Genomic DNA, 27,027 nt, shown 5'->3' with positions numbered 1-27,027 from the left:
AGTGTAAACTTATAGCTGTCATATGAATATGGTCTAGGGACCTAATGTGACTATAATTAACAATACCGTATTTATTATATACTTGAAATAGTTAAGAGAATAATCTTAAATTTACTGCAAGAGAATTTTGTCACCACACACACACAAAACATGTAATTATGTGAAGGAATGGAATTAACTAATCTTATTGTGATAATCATTTCATGATATATATGTGTATCAAATCATCATATTTTATACCTTACATTTACATATGCTGTATGTCAATAATATCTCAGTAAATTCAGAGGGGAAATAAATAATGACTGTATCCCTGACACAAATTCATATTTGGCACATACTAGTTATTAATAATTAGTTGTTAAATGAGTAAATGAATAAATTTTGAATCCTATATTTGATGTTTTTTTTTAAATGAATGCATGACTTGTAATGATTTTTGTCCTTTGGTTTTGGTATATAATTTCAGATGTTAATTAAAATCTTAATTATTTTTCCTAATTATATGTTATCCACAACATTGGACATGTCTTCCATGTCTTCATTTGAGTTGTTAACGATATCTGAATTGCTTGACCAAGTAGCTTTGCCTATATTTATACCTATTAATAATTATTCAAATTTTTTCTTCCCTCTCTACCTTTCATACTTGTGGCAGAAGAAGTAATGTTCACCAAATATTCCATTCATTCATTTTCATATCCTGGGACCTTGACAGTAGTGTGAGTTGGCTCTATTCTACATCTATTGACTAGATCAGAAACTCTGGGAATGGAGCTCAGTAATTTGTGTATTAACATGTCCTCCAAGTGATTCTATTGCACACTGAAGTTTGGAAATTACATGCATAGCCTATTCTGACAATGACCTAGCCATTCTTTGATCAACATAAGGAACATAAACTCCACAGTAGAGATACTTTGTGTTTTTTTCTGTTCAGTGCTATATTCTTATCAAATATAAAAATACCAAATATATATAGAAGTTGTTCAATAAGTGTTTAATAAATATTATACATATTTTTCTAGAGTAAATCATCACAACTTGAGATATTCTTCTTTCCTATCTTCTCGAAAGTAGCTTTGCCTAAAATCGGAAGTGATTTTAAAAGAAGAAAATGAAATGAAGATATTGTGGAGAAAGCAATTGATTTGAAAGATCTTTCACTTTTTTAAAGGTCTTGTTTACCATTATGAGTATTTTTTTTTGAAAGAAAGATTATTCTGTAGTAATTAATTACCTTAGACTGTTTTTTTCAAAATTCTAAGAAAAAATTCTTAAGTGATTTTCCCTAGAAGTTGATATTTTACAGCCTATTTTGGTAGCCATGAGAATGTAACTTTCCAACTTCCATCTATAGGAGTGTAAATAACCCAAGAACCACAGCTGCTGAGTTCTGAAATCCATCACTGTATTTGTACTGAGGCAAATGTTTTCCATAGACTGCTCAGAGCAGTAACTAAGCATGATGGAAATACTGACACAGCCTCTTACCTGAGAGATTCTTCTGACAGCCAACTTTGTCTGAAGAAGTCCCCAACAGCTTTGCAGAACTGTCCTTCAGTGGCATGGCAGGCCACAAAATTTCCACTCACATTCTTTTCTTCTTTTACTCAGTCATACTTGTAACCATGTAAGTTCAACCAATAATCTGATCTAGTTGTATTTAGGGAATTTGGTGACTTCTCTAAGCATGTGAATAAAGGAAATTATTATTATAGTATAATAATCATTTTAAACAAATTTGATGTGGGTCCCAATATAATGGCAAGAAAAGAAATTTAGGATTGATGACAAAGGAAGGCACATAAAATAAACATTTAATATAGCTGATCCATCTAAACCAGGTAAGAAGTTTTATTCAGCATTAGTCTTAGAACAGAATGTGATAGAAGTTACTTAAGACTTTTTCCTTCTCACCCTCCACTCACTGCTGGAATTCTCCCATTTCTAGCTTATGTCCAAAACTCCACAATTAACACTCCCATTTTTGACAAAGTTTTCATGTCATATAATGCACATGCAGGGTGTTTTAAATCGAGGTCACATTTTCTTTTTTTTTTTTTTAATTTTTTAAACGTTTTTCTTTATTTTTGAGACAGAGAGAGACAGATCATGAGCAGGGGAGGGGCAGAGAGAGGGGGAGACACAGAATCTGAAGCAGGCTCCAGGCTCTCAGCTGTCAGCACAGAGGCCTACATGGGGCTCGAACTCACAGAGTGTGAGATCATGGCCTGAGCTGAAGTCAGACGCTTAACTGATATGAGCCACCCATATATATATGTGTGTGTGTGTGTGTGTATACATATATATGTACATATATGTATATATGTGTGCATATGTACATACATGTACATATATGTACATATATATGTATATATATCAATGATAAATATATATTAAATTAAATATAACATATTTTAGTAACTCTTAATAAGAAAATATAATGGGGGGCACCTGGGTGGCTCAGTTGGTTGGGCATCCAACTTCGGGTCAGGTTATGTTCTCACGGTTTGTGTTTCGAGCCCCGCGTCAGGCTCTGTGCTGACAGCTCAGAGCCTGGAGCCTGCTTCCAATTCTGTGTCTTCCAATTCTGTGTCTCCCTCTCTCTGGCTCACGCTCTGTCTCACTCTCTCTCTCAAAAATTAAACATTAAAAGAAATTTTTTTTAAATAAGAAAATATAATGGATAGAGCAGATGAGGATACTTGAGACCTATATAATTAATTGTTCATTGAAGACAGGTAGCACTGACCAGTAGTGATTCTGAGGAAATTATGTAGAAAAGTGAGGCTAAGGATACTGACAACTTAATTTAAAACTTTGTACAATGTTGACAGTCCTAATAATTTGTAACTACTACATCCATTAGGAACGGGTTGAGCAGCAAGTATAAGAAATCCCAACCAAGTGTAGCACAAACAAATTAGTTTTTTTGTCTCACATAACCAAAAATATAGAGATAGCAGTCCGGTGTTGGCACAGTGGCCATTGGGGTATTGATATAGGTCCTTGCACCTTGTCTTGTTTACATGGCCCACTTTCATCCTTATGGTTGTCACCTCATAATCACAGTATGGCTGCTGTATCTTTAGCATCATGTCCACATTGTAAGCAGGAAGAAGGAAGGATCAAGGGGCCTTCCAGCCAGATCTATCTACTTTTATCAAGAAAAAAAAAAAACTGACCCAACATAATTCCATTTACATTTCATTAATCAGAATTGTGTCACACAGTCAATCCTAGCTAGAAGGTAGTAAAGAAAAAGGTGTTGTGTATCCACTTTAACCACATATATAATACTAAAAGTGTGCCAACTACTGTGGCCTACCCAGATACTCTTTTAATAAGAGCTTTAAAATAAATTTTATCAGGGCACCTGGGTGGCTCAGTGGGTTAAGTGACTGAATTTGCTCAGGTCGTGATCTCATAGGTCGTGAGTTCAAGTCCCATATTGGGATCTGTGCTGACAGCTCAGAGCCTGGAGTCTGCTTCAGATTCTGTGTCTCTGTCTCTCTCTGTCCCTCCCCTGTTTATGCTTTCTCTCTCTCTCTCTCTCTCAATCTCTCTCTCTCTCTCTCTCTCTCAAAAACAAATAAACATTAAAAAAAATTTAAGTTAAAAATAAAAAATAAATAAAATAAATTTTCTTTATGTAATGGACTAAGCAAAACAGCAGCTGCTATATTCTGTCTTTTCCTAGTCTGCACTTTATATTTTATTCTATTTTCTTAATATCTCATTCCTCCTCAGTCCAGTCATTCTTAGAAGTATTAGCTGAGCCTATAAAAAGCATGAAGAACTATTAAAGCAAAGATGATGTGTGACATATCTTATACTTCACCTCCTATATGTATGCTAAACATAATTTCATTATTATATTTACACACAATATATTTCCTGAGTTGTGTTATCAGTTGTGTTCAGTGGGTAACTTCCCTTTGTCTTATGTAAATAAGCCATATTCATTGTTTTGAGCCACTTTAATAATATCTCTCCTAAAGATAGTTAATAATATTACTTAGGAGTTCCCCAGTATTTTTCATTTTGGGAGGTTTTGGAAAGCTTTCTGTAATATCCAGAGGTCTCTTCCACTTTATTAGGAATTGCGCCAGGGTTTCTATTATATATTCAGTTACATCTGCTACTTCCACACATTTGGGATACCAGGAACACAGATGTTCTTGGCTCCCAGCCATCTCCAGCCTTGTTTCCTCTGCAAGTAAATTTTTCATTACACATTTATCAAAGCGTGTTACTTCCTGGTTGGTCCTCATCCTTAGAGCTAGATCAGCCATATCATAGTAATTTTCCTTTTAGCTCTTTCTCCTCTCCTCTAGTCTATCACAAGTGACCAAAGACCCTCAAATTTCACCTCAAAGAAGACTAGAGCTGAGCAGAGGCAACTTCAGTTCTAAAATGAAAGGATTCAATGGAAATGACAGCAGCAGTTTCAGGAAATATGAAGCCCAAAATACTAGGAAGAAGAAATGAAATAACTAATGCTGATATTCATTTTGGAACATCAAGAGATGCAATTGTCTTTAAATTGTCAAATTTAGGAGATAATTCAGTATTTCCAATACTTAAATCACCTGGAAATACTACGATTACTGATTCCAAGCCCTACCCTAGATATCCTAAATCCAAATTTCAAGGAGAAAATTAGAAATGTGTACTTTCAAATAATTTTTATGATCAGAATATTGAGAAACATAGTGGTATTTAAATATTTATTGGCAGCACAGAAGTGATTAAAAAAATACTCAATATTTCAGTCTTAAAAATGGAGTTATGATGACTACCTGGGATGATACACAGAGAAAATACAGATAATGTAAACAAAGGAGAGTAGCTACTGTAGGTAGACAGTTTTTTACTTGGAGATAAGTCTTAAGATGTGTGTTTTTTTTTTTTTTGCTTATTTTTTTTTCATATCATATCAAATGGAAGATTGACTGGAAACACAATAAGAGGGGTGAAAGAATTCTTCATAGAGTTTTCTCAGGAAGGAAAAGAAAACCCAAGGGAAAAGAATCAGAATGTCCTTACACTTGAGTGAGCAAACCCTGCTGATCAATAAGCTTGTTCCACAGAAGACTAAAACTTCCCTCCACAGGACGCCTCCCTGCAGGGGCAGGTAAATGGGGCTAAACACAATGGGTGGGGGTTTCTATGAAAGGACCAGAGGTGGGATACACAGGGAGTCAAACTCAGAGGAGGGAAATCTGCTCCTTTAATCCTTTTCAAAATACTTTTCAGTTGAAAGAAAACCAAAATCACAATATTCTGATCCTTCTCTCTCTCTTGAAATTAATAATATTATTTATTATGGTCAATGTGAGCATATCAGTCAGCCCCTTAAATTATTTAAATGAAACTATTCCACTTGATTTGGCACTAATGCTCAAATGGTTTTAAGAAGTAATAATAGCTATTGCGGGGATTTTAAATGCAGAGTTAGAAAATCTCTGCTGGTACCCTGCTTTCTATTAAACAGAGTTATAGAAGCCTGCTGTCCCCATTATAACTGTAACTCACCATGAGGCGCTGAGCCAGTAATATCAGCCCTGCTCCCTGTGGAAATCTGTAGAAAGAAAAAAAAAATTCAAATGTATTTTATATGACTTGGTTGATAGATACATACAGATCTTTCTGGACTCACAGATATAGATAATAGATAGATGATAGATAGATGATAGATAGATAGATAGATAGATAGATAGATAGATAGACACATAATACATTTTAGTTGTCAGTTTGACATTTGACAGCCCTGGTAAAGTATGCCTTTTACCTACAAACTCTCCAAATCTACTCTTAGCATCTCACAAAGAACAATAATTGTTTATTGATCTAAGTGTTAACAATGTATCGATGAGGTCTAGAAATAAGACTCAAGGGCAATCATTGCCCAGGACAGTAATCTTAAGGTACTTTTCTATTATCTATAATATGAAGTTAAATATATATATTTTTGAAATCTCATATGAATTTTTTATGAACAGCTGTTTAAAAACATGGTAAAACTTAGCATGGGTGATCATAAACAAGTTGCCTAACCTCTTCATGCCTCTTTAAAAAAAATAAAAATATCTGTTTGAGAATTCTTAAAATTATAGATATGAAACCACCATGAAAATGCAAAGTGTGCTTATTACTTGTTAGGAAAAAAAGTAAAAGGTAGCTCCTGGAACCATTTTCTATCTATAGGACATATTCAATAAAATGTGTTTTCTGTATTTGAGTAAAGATGATAATAAGAATCAGTTCAATTTTCTCATATCTAGGCCATAAAATATAACTACCAAATACATTACAGGCAAAAAGCTAGATAATATCATATGTGCATATATGATAAGTTTTACAAATAAGTAAATAAATAAATAAATAATCAATCCCTTTAAGTATGCTGATTGTTTGGTTTGCTATATATGTAGCAATGTCATAAATCTATATTCTAGTTAATATGGCTTTCCTAACATGCTTTCTTATACCCCTATTTCTGGTAGCAAGACACCGATCTTCTTTTTGTGAGTTGTCCTTCTCCCATCCAATATAGTAGGACAGTCAGTCACTACTACTGGTTGGAATACTTTTCCAACCTAATTGGAATACTTTCTCATAAGATATTTTATGAATTCTAGTGGGGAAATACCTTTTCTTTCTGGATTGGGGCTGCCACTAGCCACCTTTCCCATCATATGTAGAGAGATAATCTTTGGCAGGAGAAAATAAGGGCAACACATAGATGCAGAGGCAAGCCAGAAGAGAAAAAAGGGGGAGGGTGAAGAAGACAGAACAAGAAATAATTAGCAAACTGCTGGGGTTTCTGAGTCCAGTCATCCTTAAACACTTCCTGGTTTAAGCCAGTTTGAATTCAGTTTCTTTCTGTAAGTGAAGTTTGGGTTAATCCACACGCGTGTGCGTGCGCACACACACACACACACCAATCTATATCCACAGATCTGTAGACAAATATGTCTGGATAAATGCATACAAAACAGGTTTTTACCTTCTCAAGACAGAAATTCTCCACAGACCATTTCTTTGTGACTCCTTTTTCCCATGTATCCCCTCTTCCAAAGAAGATCTCTAGATAGATTGCAGTCTTATTCTGGGTTCCAACTGATTAAAAAAAAGAGAAAAAAAAAACATCAGACTCAAAAATATCTTGAAGCAAAGGACAAAGCACCAACTTCTCAGAGGGTGGTTTCTCCAGCTCTACAACTGTTCCACTGAGAGCCAAACTAGAGAATGGTATCTCCCTTGAAACAAATTACCAAAGAAATGGAAAAGAAGACAAAAGAAAGAGAAGGCATTGAGAAAGAGATGATGGTCAGCTAAGGAGACATCTCATTGAAGACGTCCCTGGATTTCTTTTTATTTTTTTTAATCACCTCTCCACAGGTCAGGGGACAGAAAGGACCAAAGCAGTGTGAGCCAAACACCCAAGCAAAGGAAGAGGTAAGGATAACAGGATGATTAAGTTCCTGAAGTCCTAAGACATTTCTATGATTACATCAAAATTAAAGTCAAAGTCATATGAAATACCCTTCAAATCTATGTCATAATCCCATTCGGGTGCCTGACAAACCTTGAGAAGCCAAAGTGACAATTACTGATTTACCTTTCTGTGCTGAAAATGGAAGTTGAAAGCTAAGTGGCAACATAAAGCTAAGTACCTCTGAGACTGAGTTTCAAGTCTGGACTAGACAGAAATGACAGAAAATCATTAAGAACAGAAGGCATTAAAAGGTCAGAAATAAATTGTTATCAAGCCCTATTTAACCATTTTATCAGTCAGAATTTTCTTTTTGCTCTCAAGAATGTGGTAGTATTTTCTTATCTCTGGAGATGAATATGATATTATGAGGATTGTTACATACACACTGATATTCAGATTCTGAAAAGGTTCTGTGCAAAAAGACTGTTTGCAACAAAATGGACTTTCAAATCGTTTTTTAAAAATACGTAATTGTCTTGTCTCCATCTGTCTGGAATGTTACTTAGTGTTCAGGTACTGTGAAGTTTATCCTTCATGGAGCAGAAAGCCAGCAACGTCTTCATGTGCTTAGATTTCAGTGCAGTTCTAGGTGAAATAGACAGATTAGCCCCAAGTCAGTCCCACAATTAGCAAATCTCACCCCCCCCCTTTCCCCCTTTTCCTTCTCTTTCCATCCATTTGGCCAAAAGTGGTGATTTGCCGTTTCAGAATCAAGAGATCAGGGAAAACTAATGCAGATTATCTCAGAAACAAAATTTTATCTTCAGCTAAATGAGCATGTTAGTGAATCACAATTTCTATACTCTGCACTTAAATTGTAAAAGTGGAAAATGATGGGTTAAGGGATTGAGTACAGGAGAGGAAAGAGCCTTAATCATTTTAGCAATTAGTATGTAATGTCCTAAAGTGATCCACTAATCACTCCACAGCTGGTACACTGATAAAACACAGGGTACAAAAGCATTCCTCAAATGTCATAGTCCAAAGGGATCAACACTTTGAAAAATATGGGAAAAACACAGGGAAGAGGAGAACCTGTAGACCTGCTGTCAGAAACATACAGTAGCCTTGAGTTAACTAATTAAGCAACCTATGGCTTAGTTCATTTTGAATGATATTGCATCTTAATGAAAGCAAATTAAGAGTTTCACTATCCTTTTTTAAATTAAGGTTTATTTATTTATTTTGAAAGAAACAGAGACAGAGCAAGTGGGGGAGAGGCAGAGAGAGAGAGGGAGAGAGGGAGAATCTCAAGCAGGCTTCCCACTGTCAGCACAGAGCCCCATGGAGGGCTCGAACCCACAAAGCCATGAGATCATGACCTAAGCCGAAACCGAGTCGGCCGCTTAACCAACTGAGCCACCCAGTCACCCCAAGAGTTTCACTATCTTTAAACAGGATAATATATTTACCAAGAGGAGAGCTTACACTAAATCTTCAAAGGCCTTTTCAAGAATCATTTTAGGTCATGAACAATATTATTTTTCTGGATTTACTTTATCAAAATCTGTATATACTACTTAAATAAACAGTTCCATCTGCAGGTTTTTCATAACCACATGTCCTAATACTTAAGATATCATATCTATGAACCACAAATAAAAGAATTTAAAAAGGAAGGAAAGGAGAGGGGAGGAGAGGAGAAGAGAGGAGAGGAGGAAGGAAGGAAGGAAGGAAGGAAGGAAGGAAGGAAGGAAGGAAGGAAGAAAGGAGAAAGAAAGAAAGAAAGAAAGAAAGAAGAAAGAAAGAAAGAAAGAAAGAAAGAAAGAAGGAAAGAAAGAGAGAGAAAGAAAGAAAGAAAGAAAGAAAGAAAGAAAGAAAGAAAGAAAGAGAAAGGAAGAAAGGAAGGAAAGAAACCACCTGAAAATAACATTCAAGAATTACACTGGAGTTTTTGCTTCATATAACACAAAACATAATGTGCTGCTCAAAGGTAAGAGCTTTTCTTTCAGGAGAAGCTAGTAATTTGAACCCACCCACGGGTTGTTGATGATAATGGTGACTTAAATAGTTATATACCTTTAATTATCTCATGTTTTATTCCTCAGATTCCCACATGAGGATATTTTTTGCTTTGTTATGAATTTGTATGCTAACCTCGCTGCTAGCTTCAACACATTCCTAAAACTACCTGTCTTTCCACTCTACTATATAGTGTAATCAAAAAGAAAAATGTTGGCTGGGCAATAGCTGTTTGGTTCAGATGCTGCTTTCCTTTAAATTTAGTAAGAAGGTCTTGGGCCATTTCAGTTTGCTTCATTATCAGAATTGGTATCCATTTACCTATGATTTGTTCTTGACAGTGATCAAATTCAGAGGTACTGCACTGGGTGTACGGTAAGCTGACAATTGTCAAGGCTGTTCCTATGGCCATCGGTGTCTCCTTTTACACTCCCCAGCTGTAGATTGTAAAACCGATTGAAATTATCTAGAAGCCCTGAGGTTATAATGATGTTCATTTATGGAGAGCCTTTATTCAACAACTCAAAGTACTGTGTAGGAAGCCACTGTGACAAAAGCTCCCTTACCAAATCCTAAAGAGTTGTATATATGCATGGTTAAATTCAGGCAGAAAATATGTAAGTAATTAATCAATGTGAAGAAATACAGAATGACATTGATTATACCTTCATTTTCAACCCATGGCAGACTATTGTTTTATCTTAAATCAGGCTTATTTTTAAAAATGATTAACATATGTGTGTTTATCCACACAGTTTGCCTCACAGGGCTAAGACCAATTCATGGATGAGCATATTCTTATAGTTCAATTAACCCACCATTCATGCACAAAAGTAAATAGATTCCTATAAAACTTCAACTACTCTATTCCTCCTGTCATCTGAATGAATATTGTGAGTCATTTCTGGAGAGAGGTATTGCTTTCTCCTTTCTTTTTCTATTTTGCCTGGGGTTGTGCTGCCTGCCTGTGTGCCCCTGTCACTGAAAGGAAAAGAGATACTCACTCTTTTATAAATAAGAACACAGAGTCTTTCTCTTTATATTAGATTATTTTCCAGCTAAATGGATTATTTTGGCCGGGCTAAGTTTAGTAAGAACCAGAATAGCACTAAGTTCATTGATCTTCCGTTACTTTAAAGAAGGAGGGAACAGAAATTCAGAAATGAAGGAGGCAGTTCTCCATTCCATGCATAGAGATTGCAAGAATTGGAGGTGAAGAGGACGCAGCTGCATTTCTTAACTTTTGAATGAAAAGCAATTATGCCAAGAGCCTTCATTTTAGATTGTCAGCATGGGCCTATGTCATACCCATCCTGACACTCCCAAACTGGAGATTTTAAAGGCCTCCTGCCTTTGTCATTGAGACACCTGTCACCAACTACACTGAATCAGCATCTCTAGATGCTGGGAAATACATATTCAACATGAATCTATGTAAGAAGCAACAGTAGGGAGGCTGGAATTCTTCAGAATTCTTAAAGAAAAAAAAATGAAAGGAAAAAAAGAAGCTGAAGTTGTAAGGAAATTTTCCACTCCATAAAGCACACTTCTGATTTCATTTTCACTTGTTTGCAATTAAAATAACTTAACCCCAATGTCAAGTTAACAAAGTAAATTTCTATGAAAAATTTTAAAATATATTAACTACAAATATCAGTGGAAGACAGTCTTAGGGGAAATATGGTTTTCTACATGAGATTTGTAAAATATAAAGCTGTTTGAGCATATTATTACAATAAATAGTTCTAAAGTCTTTATTTTTGTTTTAAGATATTATAATAATTCATATGAATGAAATAATTTATCAGTCACAAACTCTGTTCTAGGAAGCCCAGTAAAAGAAAAAAAAAAACAACTGTATCTTTAGAGTACTGGAAAAATTTTGGTACTCTCTACATGTTAAATCTCATTTTCAAATACATTTATTATTCATTCTTACCCTCTTCATCCTTGCCCTCCTGCTTAGGATCACATCTATGAGTCAATTGCAAAAGCAGTGCTCATTTCCCGCTTGCTCAAGTATATCAAGATATTCAATTTATGATTTCTGAATTCAAAAGAGAGACATCCCCCGGAATTCCAAGTGACACTCAGAAGAACTCAAAATTTTATAGTTCACCAGCTTAGATATCTTTCTGAAGAAAGGCTAAATGATTTCTTTATACCTTATTAGCTATTTGATGGCACGTTTACATGAATGTATTCAACGTAAAAAAAAATAGTAATTTTATCTAACCAATGGGGTAACAAAATCAAAATGTATCATTTAATATTAACCTTTTCAAGAAGCACTAAATCAAATCTCCTAAAACATATGATTTTATGCATTATTAAAATTAGAAATATGGCAGTATATTTCTCCAATTGTAGCCTATTTTATCTTGACAAATCATAACCAGCCAAAATAATTTAAAAAATAATTTTCTAGAATATTTAAGGAAGGCACTCAAAGGATGTATATTTCCAAAGTAAGTCTAATAACTCTTCATATCTAGTGACAATAACATTATAGTATTAAATCAGGACTTCAGATAAACTCAAAGGAAATGCAGAGAACTTGGAATCCACGTATTTACATAACAAACCCAAGAGGGGAAAAATTAGGGGTAAAAAAAAAACTTTGACAGAAGTACTTGCCAATATGTCTTAACATTAAAACTAATAATATTTTATCATGTAGAATTCAATTTTCACCCATTTTCTTCTGGATATAACAACAGTCTATTTATTAATTGACTAAAACACCTATTGGCTCTCATTTGTTTTACTTTTCAACAGAATCTATTTAACTGAAGACATTAATTAGCTTAATGTCCAGTCACCAACCCATGACATCTTAGACTTAATACTCTCTGATATTAAACATTCAGCTTTGCATTTCTTTCTGATGAAGGCTTTGAAGCCAAAACTTTCGAGAAAGTACTGGAATTAGCCAAATCAGATATTGTTTTTCCTTTGTCTGTCTTATCCTAGTAGGTAAAAGCACAGGATAGAACATCTGTGCCTCCTTCTCAGGGCCATACTAAAGACTTTCCAAATACTATCTTTAGTTGCATTTAACGAACAGCCCATGACTTACCAAACAATGTACTGACTGAATTAACAATTAAAACTTCAGCTCTTCCAGTTTAGATAGTTAATGAATTAGAAGTCAAGAAATTACCATGCTAGGTGTGGATAGATAACACAGCATAAGGCTTTGCAAAGAATCCTGTGAGGTAAGCATTACAAGCTTATTATCTAGATAATGAAATTGTAGATCACAAAATCTTCAGTAAATACTCAGCACTGACATGATTAAAACCCACAATAGTCAAAAACCCAATTTTTCCACCACATGAGTCATCATATTTGCTCAATTTTTACATTTATTGTGTTGATATTGAAACAATCTTCTGCTCTTCTACACTGAAAATAGCATCATAATATAAAATTATCCTTAAAAGAATTTAGGGCACCTAGGTGGCTCAGTCAGTTAAGCATCCAACTCCTGGTTTCAGCTCAGTTCATCATCTCATGGCTTTGTGGATTCGAGTCCCACATAGGGCTCTGAGCTGGCAGTGCAGGACCTGTTTGGGATTCTCTCTCTCTCTCTCTCTCTCTCTCTCTCTCTCGGCCCCTCACTTACTAGTGCTGTCTCTGTGTCTCTCAAAATAATAAATAAATAAACTTTAAAAACATAATAAAAAATAAAAGAATTTATATCTTTATTTTTAGCATGTGATAGGCAAAATAATTCCCACCCCCAAAGATGTTCACATCCTAATCTCTAAAATCTGTGAATTATTACCTTATATGGTAAGAGAAACTGCCTCTGCAGATGTGATGACATTAAGGGCCTTGAGATTAGAAGAGTATTCTAGATTGTTCAGGTGGGCTCAATGTGCTTATAAGCTTCCTTATAAGAATGAAACATGAATGTCAGAACAAGAGAGAGACTCAGAAATGCTACACTGCTGGTTTTGAAAATAGAGGAATGGGGTCATGAGCCAAAGAATGTAGCTGGCCACTAGAAACTGGAGAAAGCAAGGAACCAGATTCTTTCCTAGAATTCCTTCCTAGAGCCACCAGAAGGAATACAGCTCTGCTGATACTTGGATTTTGGACTTCTGACTTCCAGAACTGTCAGATAATAAATTCTTGTTGTCTTCAATCACTATGTTTTGGTAAATTGTTACAACAGTAATAGGAACTACGAATGGTATAGGGCTATTTATAGGACCACCTTCCTGTGGTCTTGGCAGTGCTGAAGCCACCAGAAACTTATGAGCATCGTAATTGGCATCAAAATTCACATTATGAATATAGGGAGAACCCAAGTTTTCTAGTTTGGCTCTCCATGCAGTATTTGACTCTCCACTCCACTGTATACCACAGAGGCCATTTTGTGCTTTATTGTAATACCATCCCCAGCACATAATACAAGTTGGAATTAACAGTGTGTCAATTATTTAACAAAAGCTTCATCTCTGTGTCAAAAGAGACCAATCATTTCAGTTTTAACTGCTTGGCTTCAGATTGGAGCAACTTTCTCCTTTCTTGCTTTGGAAAGGTCATCATAATTGTATATTAAAATCTTAAAGATCACAAAGCATTTAAAACACTTCCTTGAAAATTTTGAAAACTCCCCAAGCCCAGTTAGGTCAATAAAGAATTATCATTTAATATTTGTTAAGCACACACAGTCTAGAAAATATCTTATCAGACAAAGAAACAATTCATATCAGACAAACAATTCATACAAACAATATCATATCGAACAAATAATTCATATCAGACAAACAATTTATATCAGACAAACAAATCATATCAGACAAAGAGACAAACACTAAACAATTTGAAACACTTCTTTTAAAGAAAATAATCCTCACCTGTAAGTCCTGGGAAGATATAATTCTAATTGATCACACGTAATGAACCTGCAACTTGATTACAACCAACAAGCCATGATTAAAAAAAAAAAAAAAAAAAAAAAAGGTCACACTAATCTCTGGTCCTGGTTAAAATGTTGAGGTCTATGATTACACTACAAGAGTCAAAGAACTGAATTATTCTCTGATCCATTTGAAAGAAAGATCAATGTATTGTGATATATACTTCAGTAAGAGCCTTGCAAATTTTATGAAAATAGTTTTCTCATCCTCTGTAATTGTGAATAATCTCTGAATTATTTTGGACAACACACTGTCCTACATGTAATAGAAGATGTAATAATCGATAAGGCCCTTCTTTCAAGGATATCACTACCTGCTAGAAGAGAGGAAAATGTATATGTATGTATATCCTTCTATTTTCACAGTGCTTCACAGAACATTGCCTTATTTGAATAAGGTTCTTAATACATGACTAATTATGTAATTATAAAACAAGGCAGATTTTGGTAAATATTTAGTTAGAGGTACAAGCAAAATGCAATATACTAAAAGTTTCCTAATATCTGAAGAATAACTAACTTGTATAATTGGCATTTACTAAATTATAAAACCAAGCTTGGCATTGTATAAGTTGCCTAAGGTCAAAAACCTTTTAAAGTCAAAACAAAAGCAAAGAAATTTTTAAAATTTAATGAACTTTTGGCTTGACTTTAAAGGAACCCCCACATCGATGTGGTGACAGGAATTTGCAACCCCACCCTTTCATATCAGAGGAGAATCTAAATCCCAGGAATTAATTTGAGACTCATGCCATTCCCCATCCAACAGAGAAAGCAACCATTAAAAGCTACTGCGGTTCTTTGTGTTGATGCCAGACCCCAAGTGCTCCATTGTACAAGACTGCAGACCCACTGGCAGTGCACAGCTTTGCTAATAGAAGAAATATTCTTTCCTCAATATAGGTTTAGATGATGCTGTATTTAAAAGGAAAAAAAAGTTTGTAATTCTAAGATTAGTTTTCTTAACAGTTTGTCTAACAGTGAGAACAACGGTGTGAAGGGGGAAAGGAAACATAAAGTTGAAAGATTTACTTTAACCTTCTTCCCTGAGACTGTGACCTAGGAGACTAGGAAGTTGCAAACATACATGCTCACTTAACCAAAGCTGGGAGCCCTGTTAAATCTGTAGGACTCAGGAACAGTATAAGCATTACAGGCTCAAAATCTTAGGAAAGTTAGCATTTTCAAAGAGAAATAAGATCAAATTTCAGATGGAGAAACTTGAAAGGGTAAATAAAGAATATAACAAACTAGAGATCTAGAAAGGAGGGCATGGCAGTCTCCCTTCTTATTAAGATGTATTTGTAAAGATGTATTTGAACTGGATACCAGGTTCAAAGGGAAGACCCAATTAACTAGAACTTAAGTTTTTTCTCTCCTAGGTTATAATTTCCTTATGAAACTTCCCTGACTACATATACCTGCAGTTTGGTACATTAGTCTTCTGGAGGCTGAATGACAGGGTGAAAAAAATAGAAAAGATCTGATCTATCCATTTGCTTCAAGACCCAGTCAAGAAGAGCCATTAGTTCACTAAGCGGACTATAGCTTACAAGTACAAGAGATAATCAACAGCATCAAAAAGCAGTCCCAAAGAGCATCAGTGGAGAGACCCATAATCACAGAGGAATATTTTGCATAAGAAATATTATGAGATATCTAAGATTAAAATTCTAAATACCTAGCAGATTAAGAGAAGCAACACTGAGAAGGAAACCTTTGGTTTATATACATTCAATATCAACATTTTGAAATAGTAACCTACAGGAGTTGTTTTTTTTTTTTTTTTTTCCTTAGAAATGCCTTTTACTATGATCCTTGTGTAGTTAAAATTGGACTTTTTTTTTTTTTTTTTTTTTTTTTTTTTTTTTTAGGGGACACCTGAGTGGCTCCATTGGTTAAGCGTCTGATTCTAGATTCCAGTACAGGTCGACCTTATAGGAGAGCCAAACTAGAAATACAAAGTGTTGAATCCTAAATTTTTGACTGTCAAAATGGAGATAATCATTTTAAAAGCCTAAAATTTTTATTTCAACATCCAGTTTTCTTATTGAAAGAATTTTTTTGAGTTGAGTGGCTCAAAGATTAAAATGTGTATCATAAGGAAGAAATATGAATATTAATATGATTTCATTTTCTTACCTAAAAGTATATAAAGTTCAAACGGACTGGAGAAGAGTGTTGAGGTGAAGAAAGCAATGGTAATGCTTGTCTTATTTTTTTAATTAAATTTAGTTTTTTAAATTCAAATTAGTTAACGTACAGTGTAGTATTGGTTTCAGGGGTAGAACCCAGGATTCATCACTTATGTATAACACCAAGTGCTCATTCCAACAAGTGCCCTTCTTAACGCCCATCACCCATTTATCCCGTTCCCCCACCCACCTTCCCTCTAACAACTCCCAGTCTGTTCTCTGTATTTAAGAGTCTCTTATGATTTGCCTCCTTCTGTTTTTATCTTATTTTCCTTTCCTTCCCCTAAGTTCATCTGTTGTGTTTCTTAAATTTCCACATATGAGTGAAATCACATGATAAGGAATGCTTGCCTTTAATGGATCTTGACACATCTCACCTGTAAACCAAGCCAATAAAGTAGGAAAATTAATTCTTGTCTGTTTTCAATGATCTTGTCCTTTTATCATATTGTTAAAGTTAAAATGTCTTTTTGACTTCAGTTTACAATTTCTTGTTTCTTTGGTAATAGCATCCTCTTGATTAAGTTTTGCTTTTATCTTGTGATCAGTTTTCTGGATAGCCCATTCAGTGATCAAACAAATCTTAAAGTAAGGTATCTGAAGGACTAAGGGAAAGCAATTACTATTTTTTATAATAATGTCTGTACTAACACATGAACACAGATTTATTGATGTTTAATTTTTTACACACTAATGAGGCTATGGTAAAAACGTTGCAACTCAAAGGGGGTTATAAGTTATCATGTTTCTCCCTTTCTTTAGTGCTTGTATTTCTTTTAAGAGCAATAATTTTCATTTCTCAAATTTTGGGAAACGCTGAAAGAAGCAGAGCTGACCACTCTTTTTCTAAATCACTGTACTTCTTAAGAGGTAGTCAGAAAACAAAGCTGAAACTGGCTTAAACAACAAAATTAGATACATTTGTTTTCCTGGTTGGAGGTACGGGGAGCCTCAGAAGTGACTTAATTCCACAGCAGGATAATCTTATCAAGAACCAGTTTCTTTCCGTATCATGGATTTGCCTCCTTGAATTGCTGCTTCCCCCTAAGGTTGACTTATACAGCTCAAAATGGTTACTATGAACTCCCAAGCCTAACTGCTTCTTAATCTAAGCCCATAGAAACGAACAGTTACTTTTAGAAATTCTCTTGAAAACATAGTTTATGTCCCAGAAATCTTGCAGCAAATTGCTGCTCGTGTCTCATTAACCCATAGTGAATCATATACCTTCTCCTGAATCTATGCCTAAAGGATAGTTTTATACTAATGGACTTAGGTTTGAGCCACTTGACCTAACTCTAGATCAAGAGATAAAGCCAATTTTCCTTCAAAAAATCTTAGGCTTTTCGGAAGCTGTATAGGGAATTACCTAGAGGCAAAAGAATAGATTTGGGGAAAGAACCACAATGTCCATTATACATACGCACCTTTGGTTCCCATCTTGTATGTGGTTATGTTTTAAAAGCTTTGTCCCCTACCCCACTCCTCTCCATTTCAGTCGGAGTGAAAACTCAAGTTAATAAAATTACTAAGTAAAAACATAACATTTTTGGCATCCAAGAGATTTTTAATAGTATAAATAAGATAAAGTATGAGTATTACAATGAAATGTAAGTGAGAGTTAACCATTATTTTTAAAAAGGTTTTCAAGACTAAACCTAGATCTAGGGAGTTTTAGAGTTTTGCTTATAGGCTTTGTTTGCCATCCTCCTCAGATAAAAAAGAAATATGTTCTGGAAATTTGCAGAAATTAGGAAGTTAAAATAAAAATCCTAGAGAGCATTAAATTATCCATATTGTGATGTCAGAGAAAATGAATAGTTTAGAATTTTCTATTTATAAAAATGATTCTATTCCTATTAAGATGATTAGACATGTCAGGATATAATCTAGCTGAAGATAGCCTGTATTATCTGGACTATAGTGTTAGCATTCAATATTGAAGTTATTTGGACAAGTTATTATAAACTTTGGAATAAAAGTTATTGGGCTATGCTGATAGATATGATAGATATGATGGGATAAGGGAGAAGAAAAAGAATCAAGGTTATATCAAGATTTTTTCTTGGATGTTTATGGTATCAAATAGCTGATCTGAGGAATATAGAGTGGAGGGGAAATTGATCAAGAACTCTACCTTGGGGATGCCTTGGGCGGGGGGGGGGGGGGGCGGCCTGGGTGGCTCAGTCAGTAAAGCGTCTGACTCTTGATTTCAGCTCAGGTCATGATTTCATGGATTCATGGGACCCAGCTCCATGTTAGCTCTGCTCTGAAAACACAGAGCCTGCTTGCAATTCTCTCTCTCCTCTCTTGCCTCTCTGTCTCTCTTTTTCTCTCAAAATAAATAAACTTAAAACACAACAACAACAATTCTGTCTTGAACAAAATGTTTAAGATGATTAAGAGTGGAGATATTGAGGGGCACCTGGGTGGCGCAGTTAGTCATTATCTCCTGGTTTGTGAATTCGAGCCCCATGTCAGGCTTTGCATTGACAGCGTGGAGCCTGCTTAGGATCTCTGCCCCCCCTTCTCTCTGCCCCTCCCCTGTTCATACTTGCTATCTCTCTCCAAAATATATAAACATTTTTTAAGAATGTGGAAATATTGAGAAGATGATGGTTATACAAGAAGTCTGGAGGGAACAGGGGTAGAGACATATTTGAAAATCACCTATATAGAGATTATATTTTTAGCTCTAGGAATAGATTACTTAAAAAGAGCTCAGCAATGATCCCTGAATCACTCTATAATTTGAAAATTTGGAATAGTTCTTAAAAAGTTTGAAGTAGGCCATGATTGAAGTAAAAATAAAGCCACTAGTGTTTATGTCTCAGATCCCAAATAAAGAAATGTATAGAAGGGAGGGTGAACACTATTGAGTTCTGCTGAGGTCAAGATAAGGACATAGAAGTGAGCACTAGATTTGGCAACTGGTAACCACAACAAGAACAATTTTAGTGTAGAAGAAGTAATAAAGCTTGGAAGGTTGAAAAGAAAAAATAAGTTCAAAAACATATAGACAATTATTTTGAGAAGTTTTGAAATGAAAAGGAGCAAAGAAAATATATAGTAGTAGGCACAGAAGGTGGAATCAAACAGAGTTTTTGGTAAGGTGACAGATAATGTATTATGGGATATATGTAGGCTGAGGAGAATTATCCAGTAAAGAGGAGAAAATCAATGCTATGTGAGATAGATGATATATTTGTAGAATGGAAGTTATTGGAAGACAATAGTCTTAAGAGTGTTAGGATCCTTTTATTGGAAAACCACACAACTTACCACATGGTTAGTTGAAAATAATTGGGTTGCATTAATCCTATATTAAATCATGATTCCTGAAATATCTGATTTTAACAATTACATTTTTATATTTGAGGTGATGTTATGCTTTGTTTCCTCTTGCCTATAACTGATACGAAGGATTGGAAGCTAAGAACAAAGGGGCATCAAATACCTAACATTCTAAACTGAAGCACAAAAAATTCAAAGCCAAACACCCTGCTTGTAGCCAAATTCACTATGCAACCCACACCACTAACCTCCACTGCCCTATACCCCGCCCCATCCACCCCATTAAAGTGAATACTAGGGAAAGTGGGAGGTGAATATCCTTAGTTTTGAAATTTTATCCTAGGAAGAGAGTGCTATGGCTTACTCTGCTTACAAGGGGGAGGCCTACAAACAAAAGTACTCTCTATCTTCCCATTAATAGGGTAACATATCCCTGTGTTGGCCCAGGAATATCCTGGTTTATGCCTCTAGACCCTTCTATTGTCAAAAGCAACTTGGTATAGACAATGAAATGTATGGTCATCCTACTCAATAGCCAAGTAAGGAGTAACACTTTCCAGATGGGAGATTGGCATTGCGTTTCCTGGAAGGAAGTCAGTTTATGCGATGAACTCACTAGTCTTTTTCTGGGGCCTATATGAGCAGTCAAAATAATAATAATAATAATAATAATAATAATAATAATAATAATATAAATAGTCTAGAAAAGACAATGTGAAGAGACAGGAACAATAGAAGAGCCTGCATATCCATGGAGAATGCAGCAGATTTCTATGAGTCAAGTAGAAATTAGAAAAGGTAGTCAGGTTTGAGTTATCTCCCTGGTCCCCCACCAGTGAAAGCTGAACACAGAATGTAGAAGGGCTGTGAGGTAAGAACAGGGCTGAAGCCTTTGGAGGTGGAAGGAAGACAGGAAAAGCAGTTAGAGGAACTACAGCCAGTGAATTTCCTGCCTCTGGGATTGTGACATGGGAAGGAGTATCTCATAGCTCCCAAAGGATCACACTTGTGCCTGGAAAAGCAGCCTATGATGCCTGTCAGAGGACATCCACAGCTGACCATTCCTATGTTTACAAGTATTTACAGCAGGGAAAATGTACCAGTGAGGTTAAAAGATTATTGCCTATTTCTGCAATGCCTCCTCCCACCTGTCAATGGGGTAATCAAATCCAGAAATAAGAGTGCAAGGGCAAAGCCCTGGAAATGAAAACACTCCTTGGTCAGTATTGGGAGGACAGAAGATGATGAAATTGAAGTTTTAGATTGAACAAGACTTTTTAATAATAGAAAGTGACGGGAAAGTGATGAGATTTCCCAAGATGTCATTATGGGTTGGAAAAAGGATAATCAGTGAAGCATTGTTGAAGCAATGATTGGAGAAAATTAAATTATCTTGGGTTTGTATATCCTCAACTTTAGTTTGTCCGGTAAACTTATTTGATTAAAAACTTACTTGTTCTCCCACCCCACCCCATTAATCATGTCATTATTACAAAGTTACATTTGGGGTTTTAGGGATTTGAGGTGTGCGTGTGTGTGTGTGTGTGTGTGTGTGTGTGTGTGTGTGATTTGTTTCACAAGGTTGTTTTTTTTAATTGTGGTTTATTTTACTCATGAGATTAAAGAGTGGCTTGTGATGAATTCTGAGCTCTAAATACAGAACTTCCTTCCCTTTCTAAAATATAGCATTTTCAATCACCAAAAGCAATAACATCTAACCCAGAAGGTAAAAAACATAAAAAGCTGATACATTAGGAACCTGCTTTCCCATCTTGCCCTGCAGTGCACTAAATAAGTGCAGAGGTTTTGACTGTTATCCATTTTAATTCTCAGCTACAGAAGGGCAAGTCAAGTAGGTAACTAGCCTCTATAGATCTCTCCAAGAAAAACTGAAATGATCAACTTCAGGCAGCTAATCTAGCACTGGATCAAAACCCCTCAGGGAAATATTTATGTTTTACTAGTTTACTCAGAGAAACAGCTCTAGGGATCTGCAGATATCCTCTGTGATTTTGACTGAAGGAAACACTGATGCCAGAGCTGAAGCTTGTGATTTAATCATAGAAGCAATTCAGCCTTTAGCAATCCTATCTCCTAAGAAATCAATAGCTACACTTTCAGTTCTATTAAAGGATTTTTTTAACTTCTCCACCTGACCAAGATATTAATTTGTATATGTTCTATTGTCTGCCTTTCTGGTTGGTATTTTGAAATGTTGAAAGACTAACTCAATGATTCAGTTTGAAATACGTTCCCCAAAAGATCATCATTATTTTAATTATTTATTGATTCAAACACCATTTTCCAAACACTACAGTGCTTTAAAGAATTATCTCCAACATCCAAAGATAACATTTCACATCAGTCTTCCAAACATGTAGTCTTCCAGTCAGTTGAAGGTGGCACAAAATAACCTTTAGAAACAGATTCTGAAGAATTCTCTGTTCAGAAACAGAGATTTCTGTTAAATTTTTAGAAAAAAAAAATTGAAAACAAAAATCCAACTGAAGACCCAGAGAAATTGGAGCAACTCAAGGAAGATAATGGCCTACCATAATGTCTAGAGCTTGTGAAATCTGGGACCATCCACATTGAAATTCTAAAAATTTCCACATGATGGAGCTCTCCACAACATGCACACTATACAGAGGTTGTGGTTTTCTCTGTTAAGAAAAACATGGCTTCCTTCTCTGATTTGCTCTATAGTAAGATATTTCATTCTACCTTATAATAATGGTTAAGTTATTACATTTGGATATATGTGGATTTCATTAAATTATGGAGTATACTGAGCAATAGGGGTGTACTGAAACCAGCATTATATACCAACCAGAAGTAATGAATTCTTTTTTGAGGGCTCATTATCTAACTATGTGTCCTTGCTCAGTCACCTGAATGTTCTACATCTCATTCTATCACTTTAAAATGGAAGGTCCTGGAATAATGACTTTCTAAACTCTATAAATTTCAATTTTAAATGTTAAAATTATTGGATACCCATAAATCTTATACATTATTGTTAAGGATAGGCATTTTCTTTGCCATGGGAGCTCAAAGATCAATAAACACTTGATTTCTGACAATACATACTGAAAATATTTATATCTTCTAGAAAATATGTTTTATTATATTACAATCAATGTTCAAACTGATTTAGTAGAAGAAATAGGGCAATGTTCATATCAATTTTGCCTCTGGACTTTGGGGATGGAGTCCAATATGGCCCTAGTCACAAGGTCTTATAATTAGTTTATTTTTATCAAATACTACAGGAGAACAGAATGAAGGCATTTCTAATTTTAGCAAAAAGAATGTTTAGAAAAACTAACCAGAGTATATGTATTACAGGTGTTCTAATCATCTAGGTATCACCAGATACCAAAAAAGGACCATGTCTTCTGTTTCTGTGTGTAACCTACCTTGGTAATATGGAAATATATATCCATCCACAAATATTTAATAAGTTCCCACTATGTGTCAGCCACTGTTCCAATGATTGGGGATAGAGTAGTGAAAAAAATTCACCAAAAAAATTATAAACAAGAATATATACACAGAGAGAGACAAAGAGGTGGAATGGGGGGGGGGGGTGGAGAGAGAGAGAAGGATTAGAACTAAGATATTATGTGTACTTACACTAGACGTTTCATTAGAAGAACAATTTCTACTCTATCTCCTTCGTCAAGTTTGCTCTCAGTATACTTAAGAATAAAAGGAACACAAACACTTAAATTCAAAGGCATAAGAATAAATATGGAAGTAGAATTACTTGTGTCTACATCTGCTGAACTCTTAGTACAACACCCTTTTAAGAATGCTCAGTCATTTGTTCTGGGTACAACTGGTACTTGATATCCTAAACACTTATTCTGACATCACTGTGTTTATTGGCTAAAGGTCACATAAAATAAGTCTAGAAATACAGTTTCCTTTTCCAAATGCTTGATTTTTGATGATCTTTTCTCTTAAGTTTTTCTAAATGATGGTTCATTTAAGTGAAAGTTTATTAAATATTTATGTCACTTTTTTTCTAATAATGTTTGAATTGTACAGTTTTATCAATCTGCAATTTAAATCTCTGTTCTTAATCATTTTTACTCTTAATTTACTCTTCCATTAAGAAGTAATAATAAATCATGCATGGAGGCTGTTCATAGCTGAAGAAGTAAGCATTTCCTAAGCTCAGAATGTTAACTTCACCCCTTTTTGTTTCTATCATTAAGAATATACATTTCTGTACTTTTTAAATATATTTTTAAACTATGACTGCTAGTGTCAGGTACTGAGCTCATTGCTGGGAATATGATGGCTGAAATATGGCCCCTTGTCCTTGCTGAGATCTCATTTAACATGGAGAAACAAAACACACAAACAAAAAGGTAAGATGCAATGTGATTAATTACACTGTGTTCCAAATAATAAAGGATCATAATAAAGAAAAGGGTTATTTCAGAATAAAAGGGTTATGAAACCTTCATAGAGAAAACATTTTCCTTGACTCTTTAAGAATGAGTAGAAGTTCACCAGAAAGGGAAGAAGTAAGGGTCAATACAAGCTAATTTGTAAGCTAATTTAATATCTTTAAAGGTATTTAAAGGTATAGGTAATTGTGAATGGTACAATATGATTAGAAATCAAACTTTATGTGAATACTAAATGTAATGATTTTCACAAGCAAATTTTTTATAAAGACAAGTTACTTGATGGCTAATTATTCTATGTATCACCTTTTTAAGATCTTAGTCTAATATAAAGATCAGATTAATTCTTAATTTTTAGAAGATACATATACTCTATAATGTTATCAGTACACTGATCATGATCTATTGGCACCACCCTGTTTTCTTTCTTTTTTTTTTTTAATTTTAGACAGAGAGAGAGAGTGCATGCAAGCAGGAGATGGAAAGAGAGAGAGAGAGAGAGAGAGAGAGAGAGAGAATCTTAAGCAAGCTCCACGCTCAGCACAGAGCCTAATGCAGGGCTAGATCCTACATGCCTGGGATCATGACATGAACTGAAATCAAGAGTCAGATATTCAAACTACTGAGTCACCCGGGTGCCCCTGTTTTCTTTTAATTATAACTTCTTTCTTAGAAAACTCTGGGTCTGCTGCCTAAAAAATTATTTCTATGTCTACTTCTGAGTTAACAAATATATATATATATATGCCTCTATGTCAATGTTGTCAATCTTTTTCTGTGAAAATTTGTGTTATATTCAAACTTTAGGAAAAGAGCCTTTTACATTGAAATCCAAGAGGCACAGAGAACTCCCTTCAGACGTAACTTGAATCGATCTTCTGCACGACATATCATAGTGAAACTGGCAAAATACAAGGATAAAGAGAAAATTCTGAAAGCAGCAAGGGATAAACGTGCCCTCACATATAAAGGGAGACCTATAAGACTCGTGACTGATCTCTCCTTTGAAACTTGGCAGGCCAGAAAGGCTTGGCACGATATCTTCAGTGTGCTAAACAGAAAAAATATGCAGCCGAGAATCCTTTATCCAGCAAGTCTGTCATTTAGAATAGAAGGAGAGATAAAGGTCTTGCCAAACAAACAAAAACTGAAGGAATTCATCACCACTAAACCAGCCCTACAAGAGATCCTAAGGGGAATCCTGTGAGACAAAGTACCAGAGACATCGGTACAAGCATAAAACATACAGACATCACAATGACTCTAAACCCGTATCTTTCTATAATAACACTGAATGTAAATGGATTAAATGCGCCAACCAAAAGACACAGGGTATCAGAATGGATAAAAAAACAAGACCCATCTATTTGCTGTCTACAAGAGACTCATTTTAGACCTGAGGACACCTTTAGATTGAGAGTGAGGGGATGGAGAACTATTTATCATGCTACTGGAAGCCAAAAGAAAGCTGGAGTAGCCATACTTATATCAGACAAACTAGACTTTAAATTAAAGGCTGTAACAAGAGATGAAGAAGGGCATTATATAATAATTACAGGGTCTATCCATCAGGAAGAGCTAACAATTATAAATGTCTATGCGCCGAATACCGGAGCCCCCAGACATATAAAACAATTACTCATAAACATAAGCAACCTTATTGATAAGAATGTGGTCATTGCAGGGGACTTTAACACCCCACTTACAGAAATGGATAGATCATCTAGACACACAGTCAATAAAGAAACAAGGGCCCTGAAGGATACATTGGATCAGATGGACTTGACAGATATATTTAGAACTCTGCATCCCAAAGCAACAGAATATACTTTCTTCTCGAGTGCACATGGAACATTCTCCAAGATAGATCATATACTGGGTCACAAAACAGCCCTTCATAAGTTTACAAGAATTGAAATTATACCATGCATACTTTCAGACCACAATGCTATGAAGTTTGAAATCAACCACAGGAAAAAGTCTGGAAAACCTCCAAAAGCATGGAGGTTAAAGAACACCCTACTAACGAATGAGTGGGTCAACCAGGCAATTAGAGAAGAAATTAAACAATATATGGAAACAAACGAAAATGAAAATACAACAATCCAAACGCTTTGGGACGCAGCGAAGGCAGTCCTGAGAGGAAAAGACATTGCAATCCAGGCCTATCTCAAGAAACAAGAAAAATCCCAAATACAAAATCCAACAGCACACCTAAAGGAAATAGAAGCAGAACAGCAAAGGCAGCCTAAACCCAGCAGAAGAAGAGAAATAATAAAGATCAGAGCAGAAATAAACAATATAGAATCTAAAAAAACTGTAGAGCAGATCAACGAAACCAAGAGTTGGTTTTTTGAAAAAATAAACAAAATTGACAAACCTCTAGCCAGGCTTCTCAAAAAGAAAAGGGAGAGGACCCAAATAGATAAAATCATGAATGAAAATGGAATGATTACAACCAATCCCTCAGAGATACAAACAATTATCAGGGAATACTATGAAAAATTATATGCCAACAAATTGGACAACCTGGAAGAAATGGACAAATTCCTAAACACCCACACTCTTCCAAAACTCAATCAGGAGGAAATAGAAAGCTTGAACAGACCCATAACCAGTGAAGAACTTGAATCGGTTATCAAAAATCTCCCAACAAATAAGAGTCCAGGACCAGATGGCTTCCCAGGGGAGTTCTACCAGACGTTTAAAGCAGAG

General features: G+C 35.1%; 1 long non-coding RNA gene across 6 annotated transcripts in view; it reads right to left on the bottom strand.

Annotated features, from left to right (window-relative positions):
* Positions 1–27,027, bottom strand: part of LOC102961944 — a 285,798-nt gene that overhangs the window by 101,107 nt on the left and 157,664 nt on the right. For 3 of the 6 annotated variants that reach the window (XR_006207806.1, XR_006207804.1, XR_006207803.1), the window contains exons 6-7: positions 7,016–7,128; positions 5,542–5,587 (exon numbers count right to left, since the gene is read on the bottom strand). This is a non-coding gene — a long non-coding RNA (uncharacterized LOC102961944). Of the gene's footprint in view, positions 1–1,279; positions 1,688–5,452; positions 5,588–7,015; positions 7,129–27,027 lie in introns of those variants that run through there. The other 3 variants (XR_006207807.1, XR_006207802.1, XR_006207805.1) reach the window with 2 other exon arrangements.

This window comes from Panthera tigris, chromosome C2 (genome assembly GCF_018350195.1).
Source record: "Panthera tigris isolate Pti1 chromosome C2, P.tigris_Pti1_mat1.1, whole genome shotgun sequence".
Lineage (NCBI taxonomy): Eukaryota > Metazoa > Chordata > Mammalia > Carnivora > Felidae > Panthera > Panthera tigris.
The sequence above is the reverse complement of the archived record's forward strand: the minus strand, read 5'-3'. Positions and strand labels throughout refer to the sequence as shown.